This window comes from Calidris pugnax, unplaced genomic scaffold (assembly GCF_001431845.1).
Source record: "Calidris pugnax isolate Ruff unplaced genomic scaffold, ASM143184v1 scaffold24, whole genome shotgun sequence".
Taxonomy (NCBI): Eukaryota; Metazoa; Chordata; class Aves; order Charadriiformes; family Scolopacidae; genus Calidris; species Calidris pugnax.
The window spans coordinates 38,257,869-38,281,686 of NW_015090922.1; the positions used below are offsets into that span (position 1 = coordinate 38,257,869).

At 42.9% G+C, this 23,818-nt stretch overlaps 1 protein-coding gene across 3 annotated transcripts in view; it reads right to left on the bottom strand.

Annotated features, from left to right (window-relative positions):
- IPCEF1 (interaction protein for cytohesin exchange factors 1) overlaps positions 1–23,818 on the bottom strand; it is a 99,299-nt gene that overhangs the window by 66,132 nt on the left and 9,349 nt on the right. The window contains exon 1 of one of the 3 annotated variants that reach the window (XM_014950855.1): positions 10,484–10,676. The exons of 1 other annotated variant lie outside the window; for it this stretch is intronic. The gene's annotated coding sequence lies outside the window, so the exon portion shown is untranslated. Of the gene's footprint in view, positions 1–2,674; positions 2,712–10,483; positions 10,677–23,818 lie in introns of those variants that run through there. One more of the 3 variants, XM_014950857.1, reaches the window with a different exon arrangement.

A 23,818-nucleotide genomic window follows, 5' to 3' on the forward strand; every position in this document is an offset into this window, starting at 1 on the left:
TGAACAATTAGAGGGTATAGGAGGCTGCAGAAGGGAAATATTTTTAGAAATGTATGTCACTAAGGCATAAGCATAGTGCACACGCATACGTGCTTTGATGAGCTACACCTTTAACTGCATGTATTGTTTTTTAGAAAAATCCTTAAAAAATCGAAAGGTGGCTCTGCTTCAGCTGAGGGGAAAATCGAGATGCAGAAAGGGGTAATAGGTCTAGTTTCACATGCAACGTTACCCAAGTGCCCATCTCCCTGCTCAGTGACTGTTCAGTGACTGTGTAATCACTGAAATCAGCGTGATTTCATTAGCCATAAGTGCTGCATCAGGCAGGACGCTTTCTCCAGGCCCATAAACAGTTCCGGGTGCGTTAGTGATCCCTTGTAGACAGTTCCACACACAAAATAGTGAAACTATTCAACTTGTCATTTAGCGACACAGCCCCATCTCTGGGTAGCAGCTTCCTCCTCAGGATCCAACATCAACTGAGAATCTGCTAGAACCTCCATGGTAAGCTGATTAGCGGCGGGCTGCAGATCCGTACCATTTCATCAAGTGAGTGCATGATACTGTTGTCTGTACAGGGTCCTACCATTGTGTCTATATCCAAACCAGTCCTCATCCTATTCACCCACAACCAAGTCTACTTTAACTAGATCACATGGGAGCGTGGAGGGATGGATATAGGGGGGGGACAAGGGGAAACATCTGGAATTAACAAGGACAAAACAGAGAACATCTTAACAACGGTGGAAGCTCTTCAGCCCATGTCGGCTCAATGCCTTCCCCAGCTACCTCACAGTGACTGCATGGACAGAGTGGAGGAGCATGTCATGCTGAGCACACAGGACCTGGTTGCTGCACCCTTTCAGGGAAACACACTCAAGAAAGTGAGATGCAAATGCTGCTTTTCTAGCCACCAGGCAGCCCCGCAAGAAATCATGTGTCCCAGTATGCATGGGGGGAAGTAGCCACCAGCTTGCACCAAAAGTTCATGTGAAAATCAGCAGCTTCACATTAATGGCACTTGTCATTTTTAGAGTGAAACAGAGCTTTCCTGGCTCTGATACAAATGCTGTTGTGAATCCAGCTTTTGCAAACCTTTCCCACCTACGAAACCAGTATGACTTCCTAATGGAAAGCAGGTGTTGGAACGCAGTGTGTGAGGACCCACTCTCTCTGCTCCAAAGAGCAGATGCCCAGGGAAGTGGTTGAGGCACCATCCCTGGAGGTGTTCAAAAGATGGGTTGACATGGTCCTCAAGAATATGGTTTAGTGATTTATTTTTTGTCAGAGTTAGGTTGATGGTTGGACTAGATGATCTTTAAGGTCCCTTCCAACCTAGATGATTCTATGATTCTATTTCCCTCTCCCAGGGGCAGCGATGAGGCAGCACATGGGGCAAAGTCCAAGCGATGCAGCATTTGAAAGCAGGGACCCTCAATATCCCTAACCTGAGGCCCAGGGCTGATCAAATCATACACAGCTGGAACATCAAAGTCAACGCCAGGAGAGGGGCACGGTGGGAGTCTCTTCTTCCCAGAGAGGCACTTTTTACCTCTAAAAAGTGTAAAAATTTCACCAGAGTGGAAGCTACAGAAGGGACATTGCAAGAGAAGTTAACAAAATATTTCTCTCTCCTTTATGAATTGTCACAAACCAATAACCATTGGCATAACTGGCAGATGGGAAAATCCTGATTAACTGAACTGCAGTTCCTGAGCAGGGATAATAAACCTTTCTAGAAATCCAACTCATACAATTGAGCCCAGTAAAGAAAGAAATTACCCTACACCCCAAAAAGACCTTGTTGGAAGCAAGTAGGTAAGTGAATGATGAAACAAGCTGTTAATCTCAGCTTTCACCAGAGGCATATTTTGTTGAGGAAAATTGAGTCCAGAGATGCAGTCGGGGGTTTGGGTTTTCTGTTTCAGAGCAAAAGGACAGGAGATTTTAATTCCAGCTGTCCTTTAGCTCACAGTATAGATAAGCCCATTCACATAGTACTTTTGCTGTGTCTTTACTCACACAATTTCATGTCTATGAGAAAAACATTAAAATTAATGTATTCTAAAATTATTTTCACGTTAAAAGCAGAAATCAGTCTACTCGGTGCTGTCACCACAGCACATTACAGTCTACCCCCATATTGCACCTTAAATACTCTTTACACGATACTAGATTTGCACATTTTTGTCTGGGAACCTAAAATCAATAACGGAATTTCTTCCATTTCCATATTACACACTTGTCTTCACAAATAACTGATTTACATTAAACAGTCATGACTAGAATGTCACCCTGTCCTTCGATGGATCTTAAAACACAACTGAATTAAACTTTTCCAAAATAGGAATAATTCACATACATGCTGTCATTTGTGTCCACAAAAAAACTCCATTATTTCTAATTATTTAATTACTTTTAAGTAATCCATTTGCATTTTTTAACCCAAAGGAGGGGGGAAAAAAAGGGGAAGCATAAGATCTTTTACAAAACCCTCAAAAAAAAGGGCAATTACTTGCTAGTGTAGACTTCCTTTATTGTGCCAAGTCAGTGTTGTTTCTCATGAGCTAAAACCACATTTAAAAATTTAAAATAAAATAGGAAAGTAGATGTCATTAGACAGAAACAACTAATGTTTGTCACTTAATAGGAAAGAAATAAGCCACAACCTTACCAGCAAGGAATTCTGACGAACCGCCACACTTGCCCGGTCAACTCCCACACCTCACAAAGCAGAGAGGAAACTCTTACAGAAGTTGGTTGCAATGCTGAAATTGCCCAAGAGGAAACCGGTGTCTCTTTTACAAGTCATGACTACACAAACCAGAAGCCAGGAGCACCAAAGCAAGTGATAAAAACCATGCCTGCCAGAACTGTTAATACCAGGATCAAGCTAGGTGGAAATGGGGTAGGGGAAGGGACTAAAAAATTAGAAATACTCCCAGACAGCTAGTTTTTATTATTTTTTTTTCACAAATGGAAGCTGGTTTTAAAACTGTGCTGTCAAATACTTTAGGAAGAGGCTCAGAGTGCATTGTGGGAGACAGGAGAAAGCTTGTCATGGACGCACTATAACAAAACAAGCCAAGCCCCAGTGCAACCTTTATTGCTAACACATTCCCCAGAGCACCCCTTCTGCCTCAGTCTCCCGGGGGCCCTCCAGGGCCCAACCCTGCACCCCAAGGTGCAGGAGAGCTCAGGGCAGCCTGATCCCAGCCACGCTGAGGCTGGGGAGCCCTCGGGACAAAGGAAGGATGGGGCATGGTGTGCTACCGGTTTGGTTTTTCTGGGTCACCTGCAAGGTGTGTCCCAGGAAACACCATCCAGGCAGGGATAGGACTGACAGCAAGGTCTGCAGAAGAGTATGTGGGTCTAAGAACTTCAGCTCAACAATCTTTATTTCCCATTTTTCCTTTTTTGCTACCCGATGCAATGGCAAGTTAAAATTAGTAGCCTTATTCAAAATACGAGACAGATGCTTCTTTAAGTTACATTTTCACTAGCTTGGCAAACAAAGAAAAATAAAAATCAGGGCCTTGTATTTTTGAGTGCTTTTCTGGCTTGTGTATTCAACAGTTTCAGCCACAGGTATATGGCCTTCAAAAATGAATAAACATCTAATTATAGCACAAGCAGCTAAATTATTTTCATTGCTCTCTCTACACAACTCTGTTCATTTCACATATCACATTAGTCGAGAAGACAGAGCACAAACTCTGTTAAACTTCACCCTTCTTCAAAGTGATAGGCATTGCTAAAAATAAGGTAGAACATTGCATGCTTTGAAGTGAGTTTTTCCCTTTTGACTCACTGGAATATTACAGGTCGGTTTCTTCAAAGCAGGATGGAGAGATGCTGCTGTCTAGGGATTCTCCTGTGTTTCCTCAGATCTCTCTCCACTGTGGCAGGGAAATTCCAGGGTCCAAAGGCAGGTAAAGGAGACATCCAAAGATCTGAATGCTTTACTATTCATGACACTGAAATTACAGTGCCACCTGTAGGACACCCAGAAGAAATTTAATTTAGGCCTTGCTGATGCCATGAATGCCAGTTGTTATAATTATAGGGCTTTCTAGTAGTCTTTGCAGAACCATAAGAACATAAAAAACAGATGACTCACGTCAGTCTACAGGGAGTGGCTTGAAAGCCTCATTCACACTGAGCAACAAACATTGTTTTAAGCACCTCAGTGTACCCAGAACAGGATACTTTGCCACAAAGATGAATCTTTTGTGGCAGGGGAAAGTGTCAGTACAACTCACTCATAGTCCATCAACCTTAGAGCTTGTGCCACTGTAGGAAGGAGAGAACCACCACATCCTCAACTGCTTCCAACCAAGACAGACAACATCTGAGGAAAGTTTCCATTATGGTCGCATATGGGGTTTTTCCCCCCTTAATTTTTTTCTAAAAATCCAAACTTTTCCACTACTAATTTACATTTTAGCTATTGACTATGTAATACATCACACTTCAGTGACTGCTATGTACATCGCATGCATATGGTACTTTGCATCAGCATTGGGAAGCACTTGTATATCCTTCAGAATATACCAATTAACTTATTTTATGTTGTTTTCTCTTGTTTTTTCTGCCTTTACCAGCAGTTACTTTCCAATTTTCCAACCCATAGCTAAGGTGATGTCTGTAAAGACTTCTTTCCATTGTATCACTTGAAGATACACAGTAAGAAAAAAGTAAGTATATATACCTTTGTTGTTAAATTTCCATTAATAACATTTGAAGTGGAAAATACTCAGCTGATTAACTTAATAGCTGTGTTTCTGCAAACAAAAGCGCAACTTACATGTTCAAAGGCAGCTTCTGCTTAATGTTCAGCTGTGGTCAAAAACAACAAAATATTCAGACAAATGAGGAAGGGAATGGCAAATAATATAATGGATTTAAGAACGCCTTTGTTTAAATCAATGGCAATTTTGTGTGGAATGTTACGTAAAATAACCAGCACCAACAAACAATACAAAGAATTCTGCAAGAGTAAATAACAGAGTGAAATGATCGAGAATTGCCAGGGGAAAAAAAAGCTCTTGTAGGAAGATCAATTTTAATACAGACAATGCTTTGTAGGGTGGCATAACTGATAAGGGATTCAACATAAATATTTTAAATTATGATTTATATAGGGAAAACACAACTCTTTCTTGCCATATAAAACAAAAAGGGAAGGAACAAATAATTAAAGGTGATAAACAAAATGGACAAAAGGAAGCAGGCTTGAGCACAGTATCTGCTGCAGTGAACTGAGCATGGAAGTTGGTGCAGAATTGAAAATATTACTTTGCGAAGTAGTGCAAATAGTGATTCACTATGTGCAAAGAGCAGTAAATTAGGTAATTTCCAGAACCATTAGGTTGAAACATACATTGGAAATTTCACAGCATAAGAAAATTATTCTCTCAGTTTTACAAGCTTCTTATGGCCAGAGCAGTGACAAAGAGTAAGAGACCTTCACTAACTTTTGAGGTAGGTGCTTGCACATCACAGAAAAAAAAAGATTCAGTAGGATGAGTGATGCAGAGAGTGAAAAAGTGATGCATAAAATTGTGCAAATACAGGCTGTAGAAATCACTAGGGTTCCATCCAGGGAGGTGGGGGAGGCTGGAGCAGAAGACAGATTTCTGAAGGGACTTCCAAGTCCTTGGCAGCTTGCCAACAAGGACATGGCTACAAGGACACAAGAAAACTTGAGGGGGAAACCACAAAAAATTAGGGATTCCTAATTCCCATTTATCTGGCAAGCTCCCTGTGAGGAAGCAGAGAATTGTGGAATCAGAATAACCAAAATCATATGTACTGGGAACATGAGGGCTACTCACAGAAATGAGAAGAGTAAAGGCTGCTGAAAACAGGCAGGTTAAACTACTTTTCCATTGCATTCCTACAGCAGATTTCAAATCAATCTGTTGGATCTGGGCATTGCACAGGGTAAAATACATCTGTCTGGTAAAAAATTCAAGGCATAGCATCTGTATTTTCTCCCTGAGCCGAATAGCAGTTGTCACAGGAATCAGAAAAGAAGTGACCCAGTTCACAGCTTATTTGCAATGCAATCCCATTAAACAGTGTGCCTTTTTTAATTCAAAAAATGTTCTGTGAATGTCTATTTCTTACCAGACAGGAAAGTAAGGTATCATCTGAACCTTCCTTTGCCTAGTCAGCCAACTAAATAACCGATGAATGTCCCAAAAGTTATGGGAAAGCCACTGAAAACAGATTACATATCACCTACCAACAAACCCTATTGATTGCATGACTTCTGCCACAGGCTGCAGAGACCACAAGTGGGATGAGATGAGTCTCTGTCAACCAACATGATTCATATTTGCCATACCCATCTGTTACATGCAAACCAGTTACTGCTGGCACTTAAATTTTATGATTGAAAGCTACCGACTCCCACTGCCATAAAGTTTTACTTCTAAGCAGTAAAGATGTTCCAGCTTCCTCTGCGAGGTTTCTTTTCTATTTTAACTTGTTTCACATGATGAACTGAATTTGGAACTGTGAGAACTAACCAGCCCTTGAACACTGCAGTGTCAAGAGAACAGTGGGGTTTTATACACATCACTTCAGTCTTGTATTTCTCTCTCCCTCAGTTCAAGTCAGCCTTGTGAAAACATTATTTGCAAAATCAAAGGAAAGGAAATCAGCTGTATATTTACCTTTACTATTTGGCTAAGTCCCAGTGTGAGACTTTGAGACTAAAATGCTGATGGATGACATGGAACTGGGAGCCTTTGAGCAGGGAAAGAGCACTCAGAGGTTCCAGCTCTGAACACTGGCGCTGATTTACCATTTGACTTTGAACCGACCACTTTGATAGCTTTACCCCCACACTTTCCAAGGAGGTAGACAGAAAATACCTACTTTGGAAGAATGTTGTGAAAATTTGCTAATTAATACCTCTAAAGTGTTTGGAGTTCCCCAGATTAACTGTTTCATGGGAGGGCAGTAATTAGCTATCTTTATAATGACAGCACTATCAGACAAGAAAAACAGAGCATCTTTAGAGTAACCAGCAAATTGCTTAAATGTCTTGAAAACAAACAGTTGCCAAAGTTGAACATTAGACGCTGAGTTTATGGCAGCACTATACTAATCACGGAGTTTAACATATGTGCAGAATCCTAAATCCCACTCTTTGCTTCAAAGTCATTTCTTGCACAACCTTATGCCACTGCTTTCCTTTCATCTCTGATAAAAAGCCTTCAGCAGTTCCAGACATATTAATGCTACTGCTGCTTGTTGTGGCTGTATATGTTCAAAATGCATTGACCCACCAGAGAGCCTGCAACAGCTTCCCATTGTAAACATTGACATGCACAATTTCATCACTCACCTTATGACAGAAACTGGGAGTTCCAGATACACTGGGAGTGTGGTGGGCTTGCAAGAAGGCCACCAGAATCATGGGCTATATTGATGGGACCGTAGCCAGGAGATCAAGGGACATGATTATTCCCCTTTGCTTGGTTTGAACCACACCTAAATACTGCATCCAGTTTGGGACCACCCCAATATAGGAAAGGTGATGACAAACTGGAACAAACTCAAACAGGGCACACCAAGATGGTTGGAGCTGGAGAACTTGTCCTGCAAGAAGCTGAGGGACTGGGACATTTCCAGCTTGGAGAAGGGAAAGCTTTAGAGGCCACTTAACAGCAGCCCTCCACCACCTATGAGGGGGCAGCAAGATGACGGAGATGGACTCTTCCCAGTGGGGCATGGCAGAAGGATGAGACACAGCAGCCGGAAGTTGAACCTGGAGAGCTTTATACTAGTTATAAAGAAAACCTCTTTCCCCTTGAGAACAGTGGGACCAGTCACCCAGAAATGTTGTGCAGTCTCCGTCCATAGAGGTTTTCAAGACTTGACAGAAGAAATCCCTGAGGAGCAAGATGACGGAGATGGACTCTTCCCAGTGGGGCTTGGCAGAAGGATGAGACACAGCAGGCGGAAGTTGAAACAGGAGAGCTTCAGACTAGTTATAAAGAAAACCTCTTTCCCCATGAGAACAGTGGTACCAGTCACCCAGAAATGTTGTGCAGTCTCCTCAAGATGAGATGGACTCTTCCCAGTGGGGCATGGCAGAAGGATGAGACACAGCAGGGAGAAGTTGAAACAGGAGAGCTTCAGACTGGTTATAAAGAAAACCTCTTTCCCCTTGAGAACAGTGGGACCAGTCACCCAGAAATGTTGTGCAGTCTCCGTCCATAGAGGTTTTCAAGACTTGACAGAAGAAATCCCTGAGCAACCTGGTCTCAGTTCACAGCTGAGCCCGCTGCAAGCAGGAGGCTGGACCAAGACATCCCCAGCTCCCCTCCAGCCTGGGTAGTGCAATGTGCCTGTCATTCCTTGGTAGATCCAAAAATTACTTCTGACTAGCAGATCATCCACAAACCTGTAGCGAAGATACTAAAAAGTCTTCCCAAAAGTAGAAAGATGCATATATTTTCAAAAAGCAGGATATGTATGAATATAAACACAAGTTTATGAGAACCTGTGTACTTGCTCGCTGTGTAAAAATCTATGCTAAAATCCAAATAGAAAATAATACTGTAAGGGATGTGGTAATAAACTGAGACTATACACCTCCAAAACCACATTCCTTTATAAGTTTTTTTTTCTCACTAAACCAATGCATCTTTCTACTTCATTCATACATTTCAGCTGTTCTGCCAAGTCATCCAAACTTAAAGGTTTTAAAGCATGTTTTTTTTCACAGACAGAAAAAAGAATAAGACCTTTATACAATATTTCATGTTTTAAAAAATTATTTGAGAAAAGAAGGGAGTTGCTGGATGCAATGCTTTCCTTTAGAAGAAAAAAATTATTTAACCAGGAAAAATAAATCAGCAACAAACACAAACATTTTTTGCATTCTCACTCATTCCAGAGAATAGAATTCTGCTTTGCAGAAGCAAAAAATAAAAATTAAAAACTAGAATATTTCTTGAAAGTGAAAATATTTTAAAGCATTTGAAAGTCTTCTAAAAAAAAAAAAAAAAAAAGAATCATTATTTTAACATCTCTCAAATATATTTTTCAAGTAACCCCAGAGTTTTCCTCTAATCTTCCCAAGGCTAGCCTGTCTAATTACTTGTAAAGAACCCAGAAGAGGGATGTCCCATTCCAGCTGTAAGATAAATAGATAAAAAGCCAATGCAGCTATTGACTTGTGTCACCAAATTCAACAAAGTGTCAACAATTCATCAATCAATTTTGTATATAAGTAAGTCACTGAGAGTGCACTGAATTCAATCATAGTTTAGGGTCGTATGAGGTGCGTTTCAATTCAAATACTGTCACGATACAGCCACCTGAAATGCATAGCCTTCAATAATCTTTACCTTTCAAAGGTCAGTTTTTGAAACCGAGAAAAAGAAGAAAAAAGCTGACAGACCATGGTGTTTTTGTTTGCACATCTGTTTATCAAATAACGGCTTTTCAAATGATACTATCATTAGGTATATACACATCATCTGTATTCATTTGGATTCATCTAATTCCCCAAATCAAATTCCTCCTTGGCTTTTTTCCCTTTGCGTGCCTCCTTGGGCTGGGGGAAGCTGTCTGCTGAGCTCTCACACCTCAGAGGAGCAAAGGGGGTTGATGATGCCGCAACACTGACGTGTTCACCAGGAAGAGCGCCGACCTCAGCTGCTTCTCATCAGTATTTTCTGCTGAGGTTGCAAATTGTCTGCGATCGCTGCTTCCTCTTTCTCTCTCTTCCTCCCCCACAGTGTTTGTCCCTGGCACAGCAACAAACCTACCGAGGTGGAGGAGGGTGAAGGATGCTCTCCAGTCACTCTTTCTGCCCAGCTATGATTTTTACCTTCCTCCGCTCCCCCAGCTGATTTGCATTTTTCATCATCAACAGTCAGTCATAATAAGGTGAGAGAAGGGAATAAAAGCATTATGCGATCCAACTTAGTAAACGTTTGAGTCATTGTGGTCTAGTGGTTAAAATCTCTCTCTCCCTTTTGAATAAGCTCCTATGACAGTACCTAAGCAGTAGGCCTGAAGAAACTTAATTGGGACTCACTGTTCCTTTTTCACCAAGTCATTTTTCTTCTAAGCTCACATATGCTACAACAGGGCACTTCACCTTGGTAAAGACCTAAATCTGAAGATCTCTGAACATCCTAAGGAAGACAGCTCAGTGTTAAGCCCCTTGTACAGATGAAGAACATGAAAATGTTAGCACTAGATTGTACCCTGATTAAACAAAAACAAACAAAACCCAAACAACCTTGGTGACACCTCTACCAATACTTTAACATCATTAATGGAAGCAATTCCAGGAAAAGGCACTGAACATTTCCATGCAGGCACACTGAGGATATCCCACTAGTTTCTGCTTTGTCATAAGGGAGCAAATGTTTAACCAGCTCTCAGAAAACTCTTTCAAATATTCCTTGATTAAAAAGACAATGTTATCTATAGTATCATCAACTCTTACCTTCAAGCTCATCACCAACTAGCAGAAATTTATTTTCCTTTTATATGGGAACCGACCGGTATTTGGGCAAGCTTCTTTGAAAGCAGCAAGATTCAAGCTGTTTGAAACGAAGCAGATGAAGAGCCTTTCAGCTGCTCTCCACCCCCGTGGCTGGCATGACTCAGTGGCATTGCCACACACTGTCCTCCGACACTTCAAGCAGGGCTTAGAGCTCCTCCACCCCACCACTACTCCTACAGAGTTGTTCCGCCGCTATAAACAGCTGCTGAGATCCAAACAACTTCTCGTGCAAGGCTTTGGGCACAACAGCACTTCAACAAACCCTTCAAGCTCATATAGTATATTTTCAGTTCCAACAGTTCCTGTTATACAGGAATTTTTTGTCTATTCAAAAAAGAGATGAAGGGGAACAAAGGTGAATGGTTACAGAAAGAGTGAAAAAGGGGAAGTGGGAAGGCAAAAGAGAAGATGTGATTAGACAAGCCAGTGGTACAGATTCCTGTTTTGCCACTTGCCTTTTCTCTAAGAGCCTACACCAGTTCTTTGCTGAAGAGTTCAAAGGATCTTTGAAACTTAGAAGAGCACCATATCTTTTTGAGGAGCTCTCCACAATCCCCCAGGCAGTTTCTGCCTGCCAGGACACACACCTACCTGGTCTTCCAATTTCAGTTCTTTAAGGAGCTCTGCATGTTTTCCCTAGTGTCAGCACTGTAAAGTAGTGCTACAGCCTTCTACAGCAGTTGTCACCACAGCCGTAACATCCCTGGTGCTTCCCACTGTCACAAACTACCAAGACACCCTACAGGTGTTCTTCCTTGTCTTAGTCCTTGGCCAAGCACCCCTCTGCCCGCCCCATGTCCCACCAGCCACCTCCCTGCTACCACTGAGCTTTGGCCCAAATGCCCAGGGCAACATCGTTCCTGGTGCTGACACAGAGACAGTATGAGTTTATCACTTACCACAGCTGGATAATACAGGTCTTTCTTGTAGAGGTTACAGGTGGTGCACAAGGCTGAGAAGTCCTGCACAAGTCTTCACAGCACCAGCAGGATCTCCAGAATTAAAGTAAGCTTCCTTGGCCGTTGCAAGGCAATGCAAGGTTGCTCGAGAAGAACACACTTGTGCAGATTTCATACCTGACACTTTCTAGAGTACTTGGCCCAAGGCTACCATACAAAAAGAAGTATGGATAATATGGGTGTCCTGAGGGGATGCAGAGGTGAAGCACCTGTATCTTTGATAACTGAAGAAAATTGATCTCATGGATTATTGTTTTCTGAATTACCTACACGTGAGGTTTGAAAATGAAATATAAGTGGAATTTTTATTTCATGCTCTGAACTGGGTCAAGGTAAAGGTGAGCCCAGACCCTGTCTCTCACCACAAACAGCAGGTGCCAAAATAGAGAGCACAGGAATAGAGACAATATAAAGCAGGGCTACCATGGGGACTTCTGTTGTTCCACAGTCTGGACACATGCTGAAGGAAGATCTGCACAGCTTCATTGTGTACAGGAGCGATTGACAAGCTATCGAAGAGGCAAGAGCCTCTCCTTCCATAAACTTTTCTCCTTGCTTATTGAACCCATTTATACATTCAAGAAACCAAAACCCACATCAGCTCCCACAATTTAATAGTGTCGTGTGCAGAAAAAGTACTCCCTTTTTGCTTAATTTTACTGTCAGGTTTGTTGGGGGCTTTTTGTTTGCTTGGGGCTTTTTGGTTGGGGTTTGGTTTGTGGGGGGTTTTTTTGTTGTTGTTTTGGGGTTCTTTTTAAATGAATGGTGCATATTAATTTTCCTATGAAAAAATGAGTATTCATTGCCACCATGTAACCATCTCTGTTCCAGTCATAACTGGCAGACCATATCACATTACCTCTCAATCCTCTTTTTCAAGCCGAGGAGCCTCAATGTACTGAAACCCTAGTTCCCCTTTTCCGTACCTCATTTCTGACCTCGACTTCACATCTTTTAATTAGCTGTCAACCCACAAAAGACCTGCAGCTGCCTAACTGTCACAAACCCTTGACAATAGCACTGCCAAAAGATTTCTGGACACCTTTGTCCACTGCGTTGATATGTACATGGGGCAAGTAGTGCAATAACGATTTTGTAGAGCAAAATAAATAATGCCAAGGATCTAACATGCACACAAGGATTGCAAGTGAGTAGCCATAGTCTAGTCTCTTGGACTGATTAGCTCCTCATTTCGTATAATGTGAGATCAGTCTAGTGTGTGAACTACAGCAAGGTAAGTGAGGATAATCAGGAGATTTGTTTCACAAGTGCACTTCTGACCTGAATTAACGCACCTTTGGCATCACATCCTCTATCAACTGTATGCATCTTCAGTTAGGTTTGCTCATTAATCCAAAAAACTCTGGGTTTGTGAAGAATGTCATCTTTACCCCCAAAAACTCAGTTAGGATTACTCTTGCTTGATCCTTGTGAATCCATCTGGTTATTAATTTTCCACTTTCTATTCCTTTGTGTTGTGGTTTAACCCCAGCAAGCTGCTAGAACCATCCAACCACTCACTCACTCCCCTCAGGTCAGATGGGGAAGAGAATTGGAAGACTAAAAGTGTGAAAAAGCTTGTGGATTGGGGTAAAGACAGTTTAATGGGTAAAGCAAAAGCTGCACACACAGGCAAAGCAAAACAAGGAATTCATTCACTGCTTCCCATGGGCAGGCAGGTGTTCAGCCATCTCCAGGAAAGCAGGGCTCCATCACACTAGCAGTTTCTTGGGATGACAAGCTTTGTAACTCCAACGTTCTTCCCTGTTCTTTTTTCTTTGCCCAGCGTTATATATTGAGCACAACGTAATATCCCTTTGGTCAGTTGGGGTCAGTTGTCCCAGCTGTGCCACCTCCCAGCTTCTTGTGCACCCCAAAACTACTCGCTGGCATGGCAGAGTGAGGAACAGAAAAATCCTTGAGAGCTTAGCGACAACTAAAGCCACTAGTACACTATCAAAAGTGTCTCTCATTGCAAATTCAAACCATAACACTATACCAGCTGCTAATAAAATGTTAACTCTATCCCAACTGAAACCACAACACTTTGGTAGCCTGTAACTAATTCAGCCAATAAATTATATACGATAGTATATAATTTAGCATTTCCTTTTCCTAGTTGCTTTAGAATTCTGCATCAATACTGCCAGTTGCTAAAGACTGATGAACAACCTTTTTTACTTACTTGTTTTGAAAAATATCCTTATAGTATTTCAGTTTGAGACAGTTCCTTTGATTTCTTTCATATAAAAAGGTTCTCCTCTAGAAACATTTAGTACAAGGGCTGATTTAACACTTCCTTATAGTCTTGTCATCTTTTCCCACCTTTACAACTCAGACTGTATCAAAATCTTTCTCCAGTTCTATTTCTGATGATCTGAAAGAATTTTGACATGTCCCTAATTTTTTATTACTTTAGCAATCAAACCAAAGAGACTAACAACTATTTACCAGAACTTATGGTCTTTTCCACCTGACTCTATTGGATGTGTGGTGGGTTGACCCCAGCTGGATTCCAGGTGCCCACTAAAGCCACTCTATCACTCCCCTTCCTCAAATGGATGGGGAAGAGAAAAATATAATGAAAAGCTCATGGCTCAAGATAAGTACAGGGAGAGATCACTCCCCAATTACCATCACTGGCAAAACATACTTGACTTGGGGAAAAACTTAATTTAATTTATTAAACAAATTGAGTAGGATAATGAGAAATAAAATCAAACCTAAAAAAACATACACTCCCTACCCCTCCTTTCTTCCTGGGCTCAGCTTCACTCCCAATTTTCTCTACTTCCTCCCTACCAGTAGCACAGGGGGACAGGGAATGGGGGTTGTTGTCAGTTCATCACACATTGTCTCTGATGCTCCTTCCTTCTCAGGGGGAAGATGACTCACACTCTTCCCCTGCCCCAGTGTGGGGTCCTTTCCACGTGAGATGGTTCTCCATGAACTTCTCCAACATGAGTCCTTCACACAGGCTGCAGTTTTTCACAAACTGCTCCAGCATGGGTTCCTTCCTTGGGGTGCAGTCCTTCAGGAACAGACTGCTCCAATGTGGGCCCCCCACCGGGTCAGCAAACTTGCTCCAGCATGAGCTCCTCTCTCTCCACAGGGCCACAAGAGCGTTCTCTAGCACAGGCTTCCCACAGGGTCACAGCCTCCTTTGGGCATCCACCTGCTCCAGCGTGGTGTCCTTCACAGGCTGCAGGTGGATATCTGCTCCACCGTTAACCACCTTCGGCTGCAGGGCAACAGTCTGCCTCACCATGGTCTTCAGCACCAGCTGCAGAGGAATCTCTGCTCTGGTGCCTAGAGCACCTCCTCCCTCTCCTTCTTCACTGACCCTGCTGTCTGCAGAGTGGTTTCTCTCAGATATTTTCACTCCTCTGTCCGGCTGCAATTACCCAGATGGGGACACTTCCACCCCTTCTCTGGGATAACATATCCCAGCAGCACTACCACTGCCACTGACTGGCTCATCCTTGGCCAGCAGCAGGTCTGTCTTGGAGCTGGTGGCATTGTCTCTATCAGATATAGGAGAAGCTTCTAGTGACTTCTCACAGAAGCCATCCCTATAGCCTGCCCGCTAGCAAAACCTTGCCATGCAAACTCAATGCAGACGTGACTTCCATTTCTAGAAAAAACAGGTTTTTATTTCTGATAGACTCTTGTCATTTGCTGTTTATACATATTACTTTTTCATTTTATCATGGGTACTTCTTAAATCTTCCTTGACAGGTGATAAGCATTTACTCTTAGTTTCTAGTCATAGCACATTTAAACAGTCTTCATTCCATTTCAAACAGTTTATCCTTTTAGCTGTTCCTCTTATTTTTCTCTCAATATACATTCTCATATAATTTAGGTCCAGTTTTTAAAGTTACCTTATTATGTTTCTCAACTATCAGAGTGATGCTGAATTTGAAGTCACCGTGGTTCGTTCTGAGAAGTGGTTCTTACGCGTTATGCCAGGCTGCTGGCATTGCTCAGGCTCACCCAAAGACTCTTATCTTACGGGTTGGCTTGTTAATTTTTCCAGGAAGGAGACATTTATGGTATCAACAGTAATCGAGCTACACTTGTTTAGCCTAATGAAGATAAGAGATTCAATGCTCCTTTGGCACTCCCCTTAACCACCTCATTTTTTGTTACTGACATCTGGAATTAAAGTTCTATACAGGATGTTTTCTTTCTTCTCATAAGCACTTCCTACCAAAAAATCTTTATAACCGAGACCTCCTATCCAAACTCAGAAGAAAAATCCCTATAGATTAAGTGCTGATGTTCGTTTTCTGAGAAATCCTGAGCTTGAATTTTAATAATAATGAAAACAACAAGAACTTCACCTAAAAGCTTGAGGCACTGCTCCCTCTGCAGTGCCTGCACAACTCCAAGAGCCAGGGAGGCTGCAGTAGGCAGCAGGGGGCTGCTGCCATGCTCTGAGGTTGGTGGCACCTGGCAGGAGAGGACAGGAGTTGGTGGCACCCAGCAGGAGAGGACGGGGGACAGGCTCTGCTGGGAAGCAGCACCATGCCCCAGCCCTATGCAGAACAGCTGCTCGCCTCTCCTGCTACGTGAAGCTACTTGTTTAATATCTACTATGTATATGCGTGCACACATTAAGCATACATTTATGCATCAGTGTATTTACAAAAGCCTTTCTATCCCATCCCTTAGGCTTCCTGCCAGAAACACTCAGCTGCAGCAGTTCAAGATTTCTCTCTAGCCTAACCCCAGGTAAAAAATTTGACCTAGCCATAGAGCGTTTAACTATTAACTACTCGTTGGACCGTGGAAGATTTATATCAGCAGCGCACTCCCTGGGCTGGCCACTGTGTGGAACAGCTGGATGAAGGGCTGGTCTAAAGAGCAGAAGGTGACAGCTGGCCAAATGACCTCCTCCAGCAGAGAGGGAAGCAGGGACCTAGGCTTACACGTGGGGCTCTGGTTTCAGTGGGAGGCTCCCTTGGACCTCTTATGCTTAGAGGTTACAGGTGGTGCACAAGGCTGAGAAGTCCTGCACAAGTCTTCACAGCACCAGCAGGATCTCCAGAATTAAAGTAAGCTTCCTTGGCCGTTGCAAGGCAATGCAAGGTTGCTCGAGAAGAACACACTTGTGCAGATTTCATACCTGACACTTTCTAGAGTACTTGGCCCAAGGCTACCATACAAAAAGAAGTATGGATAATATGGGTGTCCTGAGGGGATGCAGAGGTGAAGCACCTGTATCTTTGATAACTGAAGAAAATTGATCTCACAGATTATTTTTTTCTGAATTACCTACATGTAAGGTTTGAAAATGAAATAAAAGTGGAATTTTTATTTCATGCTCTGAGCTGGGTCAAGGTAAAGGTGAGCCCAGACCCTGTCTCTCACCACAAACAGCAGGTGCCAAAATAAAGAGCACAGGAATAGAGACAACATAAAGCAGGGCCACCTTGGGGACTTCTGCCATTCCACAGTCTGGGCACATCCTGAAGGAAGATCTCACAGCTTCATTGTATGCAGGAGCTATTGACAAGCTATCAAAGAGGCAAGAGCCTCTCCATCCATAAATTTTTCTCCTTGCTTATTGAACCCATTTATACATTCAAAAAACCAAAACCCACATCAGCTCCTACAAGTTAATAGTGTCATGTGCAGAAAAAGTACTCCCTTTTTGCTTAATTTTACTGTCAGGTTTGTTGGGGTTGTTTTTTTTTTGCTTGGGGCTTTTTGGTTGGGGTTTGGTTTGTGGGGGGTTTTAATAGTGTCGTGTGCAGAAAAAGTACTCCCTTTTTGCTTAATTTTACTGTCAGGTTTGTTGGGGGCTTTTTGTTTGCTTGGGGCTTTTTGGTTGGGGTTTGGTTTGTGGGGGGTTTTTTTGTTGTTGTTTTGGGGTTCTTTTTAAATGAATGGTGCATATTAATTTTCCTATGAAAAAATGAGTATTCATTGCCACCATGTAACCATCTCTGTTCCAGTCATAACTGGCAGACCATATCACATTACCTCTCAATCCTCTTTTTCAAGCCGAGGAGCCTCAATGTACTGAAACCCTAGTTCCCCTTTTCCGTACCTCATTTCTGACCTCGACTTCACATCTTTTAATTAGCTGTCAACCCACAAAAGACCTGCAGCTGCCTAACTGTCACAAACCCTTGACAATAGCACTGCCAAAAGATTTCTGGACACCTTTGTCCACTGCGTTGATATGTACATGGGGCAAGTAGTGCAATAACGATTTTGTAGAGCAAAATAAATAATGCCAAGGATCTAACATGCACACAAGGATTGCAAGTGAGTAGCCATAGTCTAGTCTCTTGGACTGATTAGCTCCTCATTTCGTATAATGTGAGATCAGTCTAGTGTGTGAACTACAGCAAGGTAAGTGAGGATAATCAGGAGATTTGTTTCACAAGTGCACTTCTGACCTGAATTAACGCACCTTTGGCATCACATCCTCTATCAACTGTATGCATCTTCAGTTAGGTTTGCTCATTAATCCAAAAAACTCTGGGTTTGTGAAGAATGTCATCTTTACCCCCAAAAACTCAGTTAGGATTACTCTTGCTTGATCCTTGTGAATCCATCTGGTTATTAATTTTCCACTTTCTATTCCTTTGTGTTGTGGTTTAACCCCAGCAAGCTGCTAGAACCATCCAACCACTCACTCACTCCCCTCAGGTCAGATGGGGAAGAGAATTGGAAGACTAAAAGTGTGAAAAAGCTTGTGGATTGGGGTAAAGACAGTTTAATGGGTAAAGCAAAAGCTGCACACACAGGCAAAGCAAAACAAGGAATTCATTCACTGCTTCCCATGGGCAGGCAGGTGTTCAGCCATCTCCAGGAAAGCAGGGCTCCATCACACTAGCAGTTTCTTGGGATGACAAGCTTTGTAACTCCAACGTTCTTCCCTGTTCTTTTTTCTTTGCCCAGCGTTATATATTGAGCACAACGTAATATCCCTTTGGTCAGTTGGGGTCAGTTGTCCCAGCTGTGCCACCTCCCAGCTTCTTGTGCACCCCAAAACTACTCGCTGGCATGGCAGAGTGAGGAACAGAAAAATCCTTGAGAGCTTAGCGACAACTAAAGCCACTAGTACACTATCAAAAGTGTCTCTCATTGCAAATTCAAACCATAACACTATACCAGCTGCTAATAAAATGTTAACTCTATCCCAACTGAAACCACAACACTTTGGTAGCCTGTAACTAATTCAGCCAATAAATTATATACGATAGTATATAATTTAGCATTTCCTTTTCCTAGTTGCTTTAGAATTCTGCATCAATACTGCCAGTTGCTAAAGACTGATGAACAACCTTTTTTACTTACTTGTTTTGAAAAATATCCTTATAGTATTTCAGTTTGAGACAGTTCCTTTGATTTCTTTCATATAAAAAGGTTCTCCTCTAGAAACATTTAGTACAAGGGCTGATTTAACACTTCCTTATAGTCTTGTCATCTTTTCCCACCTTTACAACTCAGACTGTATCAAAATCTTTCTCCAGTTCTATTTCTGATGATCTGAAAGAATTTTGACATGTCCCTAATTTTTTATTACTTTAGCAATCAAACCAAAGAGACTAACAACTATTTACCAGAACTTATGGTCTTTTCCACCTGACTCTATTGGATGTGTGGTGGGTTGACCCCAGCTGGATTCCAGGTGCCCACTAAAGCCACTCTATCACTCCCCTTCCTCAAATGGATGGGGAAGAGAAAAATATAATGAAAAGCTCATGGCTCAAGATAAGTACAGGGAGAGATCACTCCCCAATTACCATCACTGGCAAAACATACTTGACTTGGGGAAAAACTTAATTTAATTTATTAAACAAATTGAGTAGGATAATGAGAAATAAAATCAAACCTAAAAAAACATACACTCCCTACCCCTCCTTTCTTCCTGGGCTCAGCTTCACTCCCAATTTTCTCTACTTCCTCCCTACCAGTAGCACAGGGGGACAGGGAATGGGGGTTGTTGTCAGTTCATCACACATTGTCTCTGATGCTCCTTCCTTCTCAGGGGGAAGATGACTCACACTCTTCCCCTGCCCCAGTGTGGGGTCCTTTCCACGTGAGATGGTTCTCCATGAACTTCTCCAACATGAGTCCTTCACACAGGCTGCAGTTTTTCACAAACTGCTCCAGCATGGGTTCCTTCCTTGGGGTGCAGTCCTTCAGGAACAGACTGCTCCAATGTGGGCCCCCCACCGGGTCAGCAAACTTGCTCCAGCATGAGCTCCTCTCTCTCCACAGGGCCACAAGAGCGTTCTCTAGCACAGGCTTCCCACAGGGTCACAGCCTCCTTTGGGCATCCACCTGCTCCAGCGTGGTGTCCTTCACAGGCTGCAGGTGGATATCTGCTCCACCGTTAACCACCTTCGGCTGCAGGGCAACAGTCTGCCTCACCATGGTCTTCAGCACCAGCTGCAGAGGAATCTCTGCTCTGGTGCCTAGAGCACCTCCTCCCTCTCCTTCTTCACTGACCCTGCTGTCTGCAGAGTGGTTTCTCTCAGATATTTTCACTCCTCTGTCCGGCTGCAATTACCCAGATGGGGACACTTCCACCCCTTCTCTGGGATAACATATCCCAGCAGCACTACCACTGCCACTGACTGGCTCATCCTTGGCCAGCAGCAGGTCTGTCTTGGAGCTGGTGGCATTGTCTCTATCAGATATAGGAGAAGCTTCTAGTGACTTCTCACAGAAGCCATCCCTATAGCCTGCCCGCTAGCAAAACCTTGCCATGCAAACTCAATGCAGACGTGACTTCCATTTCTAGAAAAAACAGGTTTTTATTTCTGATAGACTCTTGTCATTTGCTGTTTATACATATTACTTTTTCATTTTATCATGGGTACTTCTTAAATCTTCCTTGACAGGTGATAAGCATTTACTCTTAGTTTCTAGTCATAGCACATTTAAACAGTCTTCATTCCATTTCAAACAGTTTATCCTTTTAGCTGTTCCTCTTATTTTTCTCTCAATATACATTCTCATATAATTTAGGTCCAGTTTTTAAAGTTACCTTATTATGTTTCTCAACTATCAGAGTGATGCTGAATTTGAAGTCACCGTGGTTCGTTCTGAGAAGTGGTTCTTACGCGTTATGCCAGGCTGCTGGCATTGCTCAGGCTCACCCAAAGACTCTTATCTTACGGGTTGGCTTGTTAATTTTTCCAGGAAGGAGACATTTATGGTATCAACAGTAATCGAGCTACACTTGTTTAGCCTAATGAAGATAAGAGATTCAATGCTCCTTTGGCACTCCCCTTAACCACCTCATTTTTTGTTACTGACATCTGGAATTAAAGTTCTATACAGGATGTTTTCTTTCTTCTCATAAGCACTTCCTACCAAAAAATCTTTATAACCGAGACCTCCTATCCAAACTCAGAAGAAAAATCCCTATAGATTAAGTGCTGATGTTCGTTTTCTGAGAAATCCTGAGCTTGAATTTTAATAATAATGAAAACAACAAGAACTTCACCTAAAAGCTTGAGGCACTGCTCCCTCTGCAGTGCCTGCACAACTCCAAGAGCCAGGGAGGCTGCAGTAGGCAGCAGGGGGCTGCTGCCATGCTCTGAGGCTGGTGGCACCTGGCAGGAGAGGACAGGAGTTGGTGGCACCCAGCAGGAGAGGACGGGGGACAGGCTCTGCTGGGAAGCAGCACCATGCCCCAGCCCTATGCAGAACAGCTGCTCGCCTCTCCTGCTACGTGAAGCTACTTGTTTAATATCTACTATGTATATGCGTGCACACATTAAGCATACATTTATGCATCAGTGTATTTACAAAAGCCTTTCTATCCCATCCCTTAGGCTTCCTGCCAGAAACACTCAGCTGCAGCAGTTCAAGATTTCTCTCTAGCCTAACCCCAGGTAAAAAATTTGACCTAGCCATAGAGCGTTTAACTATTAACTACTCGTTGGACCGTGGAAGATTTATATCAGCAGCGCACTCCCTGGGCTGGCCACTGTGTGGAACAGCTGGATGAAGGGCTGGTCTAAAGAGCAGAAGGTGACAGCTGGCCAAATGACCTCCTCCAGCAGAGAGGGAAGCAGGGACCTAGGCTTACACGTGGGGCTCTGGTTTCAGTGGGAGGCTCCCTTGGACCTCTTATGCTCCCAGATGAGATAAGAGTCTAATAAAATATCTAGTTTCTGTGCATCAGCTCCATCTAATCAAAGCACGGTAGAAGTACGGTTATGCTGGAACAGCACTCAATTGTGTAAAATGTTAGAGATTACAGTTTTGCAAGGTATTCAAGAAAGCACAAGTTATAACCAATTTTTAACCTCCGAATGGCAGTCATGTTAAATATTCAAGTGTCCTCTCCCAATCCCGCCCTATCACATCTAGGGGAATCTAAAAGGAACTTGACATTCAGCTAAAAAGCTTTTCGGAAATACACAGGAAAATATTTTGAAAGAATTGCCACGTATAAATCTGAGTCTATCAAAATCTGTAGAAGATAACAGCTGTGTTTCAGTGATTACAACCCAGCAGAGACACCCCCTCCTGTGGCTCTCTACACAGCCTTCTGCTGCAGAGGGGCACAGCAGTAGGCGTATCTTGTCCCCAAAGAGACCACGCACAGTGGAGCGGGCAAGTGGAAACATCTCAAACCACAAACCTTGAGCCTCTCTTTGCACAACTTTTCCGTACCACAGTTCAAACCATTTCCTTCCCCCTTCTTCAGTAAGGAGAACTGCGAACATTCTGAACCAGGAGATTTAGTCAAAAATAAAATTTAGTCCCTGACTGCTTCTATTACTGCAGAAATAAAGTGCAATCACTCCAAACTGATCAATATCTTAACAGAAAATTGAAACTCATTCTGGACAGAAGAATATCCAACCAGATGTTTTTCTTGGTGTTAACCTGCAGACTAAAGTTTTTCATGTCCTTGATTAAATACAGTTCAGACAAATTCTTTGCAGGCACGGGATCAAGCAGAGGTCATTTCAAGGACTGAATACAAGTCCATAGTAGTTACCACCACCATGTACAACTGAACAATCCACAGCCACTGAATAGTTAAAGAGACTGACAACAGGGAAGACAGCCCAGCTGCACAAGAGCACTGGGTTACAATTCCAGGGCTTCCCATTCCCCCATTTGCTTTGCAGTGCTGAGCAAAGTTGGCTTACCTCCGTCTCAGTTCCCCAAATCACCCAAGGAAAGCCACGGCTGTTCTCTCCTGCAGATGGAGGCGTTGTGAAGAGCTGGCATAAATCCACCAGCACTATAAGGAACTTCTGCTCTGCAGCTGTGGGGACTGCAGTCCCCAGGTACCACCCAAAGCAAGCAGTTGTTATTAGATGCCAATTGAGACCACTCTATCTCATTAATAGCAGCAGTTAGCCTTTCAACCAGAGGAACTAAAAAGATGCAAAAATTTCTAATTGCTGACCAAACTCTCATGATTTTAAGTTAATAGAGCTGATGACAATGTCATAGCTACAATGACACAGAAGTCAGCTCTTGGTGCAAGAACAGGAGGTACCCTTTCACAGAAACACCTCTGGTCCAGGTCCTACCAATGCTCCAGTTCCCAGGGGTTGACACATAAAAGCATTCATGCCAACGCATGCTAGACAGTCATTTTCCTTAGGGTTATAATGCAGCATCCGCTTATGATCTCCAACAGCAGAGCCTAAGGGTAGAACTAAACTTTCTAAACCTACCAATCCTTCTCCTGTACCAAGAGAGTTCGCTACACCAAGCTTCCAGGCAACTACAGAATAAACTCCTCATATTTCCTTTCCAGAGAAGCCAGGTGATGAAACTGATCCTCTGAGTTCAATTCTATTTTCACAACAACGTAGTCCTGAGAAAACATTTGCTTTTACCCGCCCTTTTTAAAAGTTTCAAATGTTGCTAGATAAAGGGGTTTCCCCGACTTACATAATGCTTTCCCTTCTCCTCTTCCTCCGAGATGGTGAAGCAGAGGACGTGGACAAAGCCCCAAGAAGTCTGCATGAGGAAGAGCGGTGTCCTTGCTATGTTCTTGCCAGTCGTGCTACAGACCTCCCAGACCGGACCAGGAGACGAGGTGAGCGATGGACTTTCTCTACCATGTAGGGATGCTCCACATCAGAGACACTTACAGCTCTGCTCAGCGATTCTCTTCAGAGACACAGAAGGAAAAGACAACTCCAGACAAACACATACAGTTGCTTCGTTGTCTCTCTTCAGACCTAGTGACATCCCCTTTTCCTACTCTGCAGTTCAAAGGATTGCATTTTACCTGCTGTCCTTACTCCAGCTCCAAGAAGATCTGGATCTGAGAAGTGGCCGATCGTTCCAGGCAGCTACTTCATCC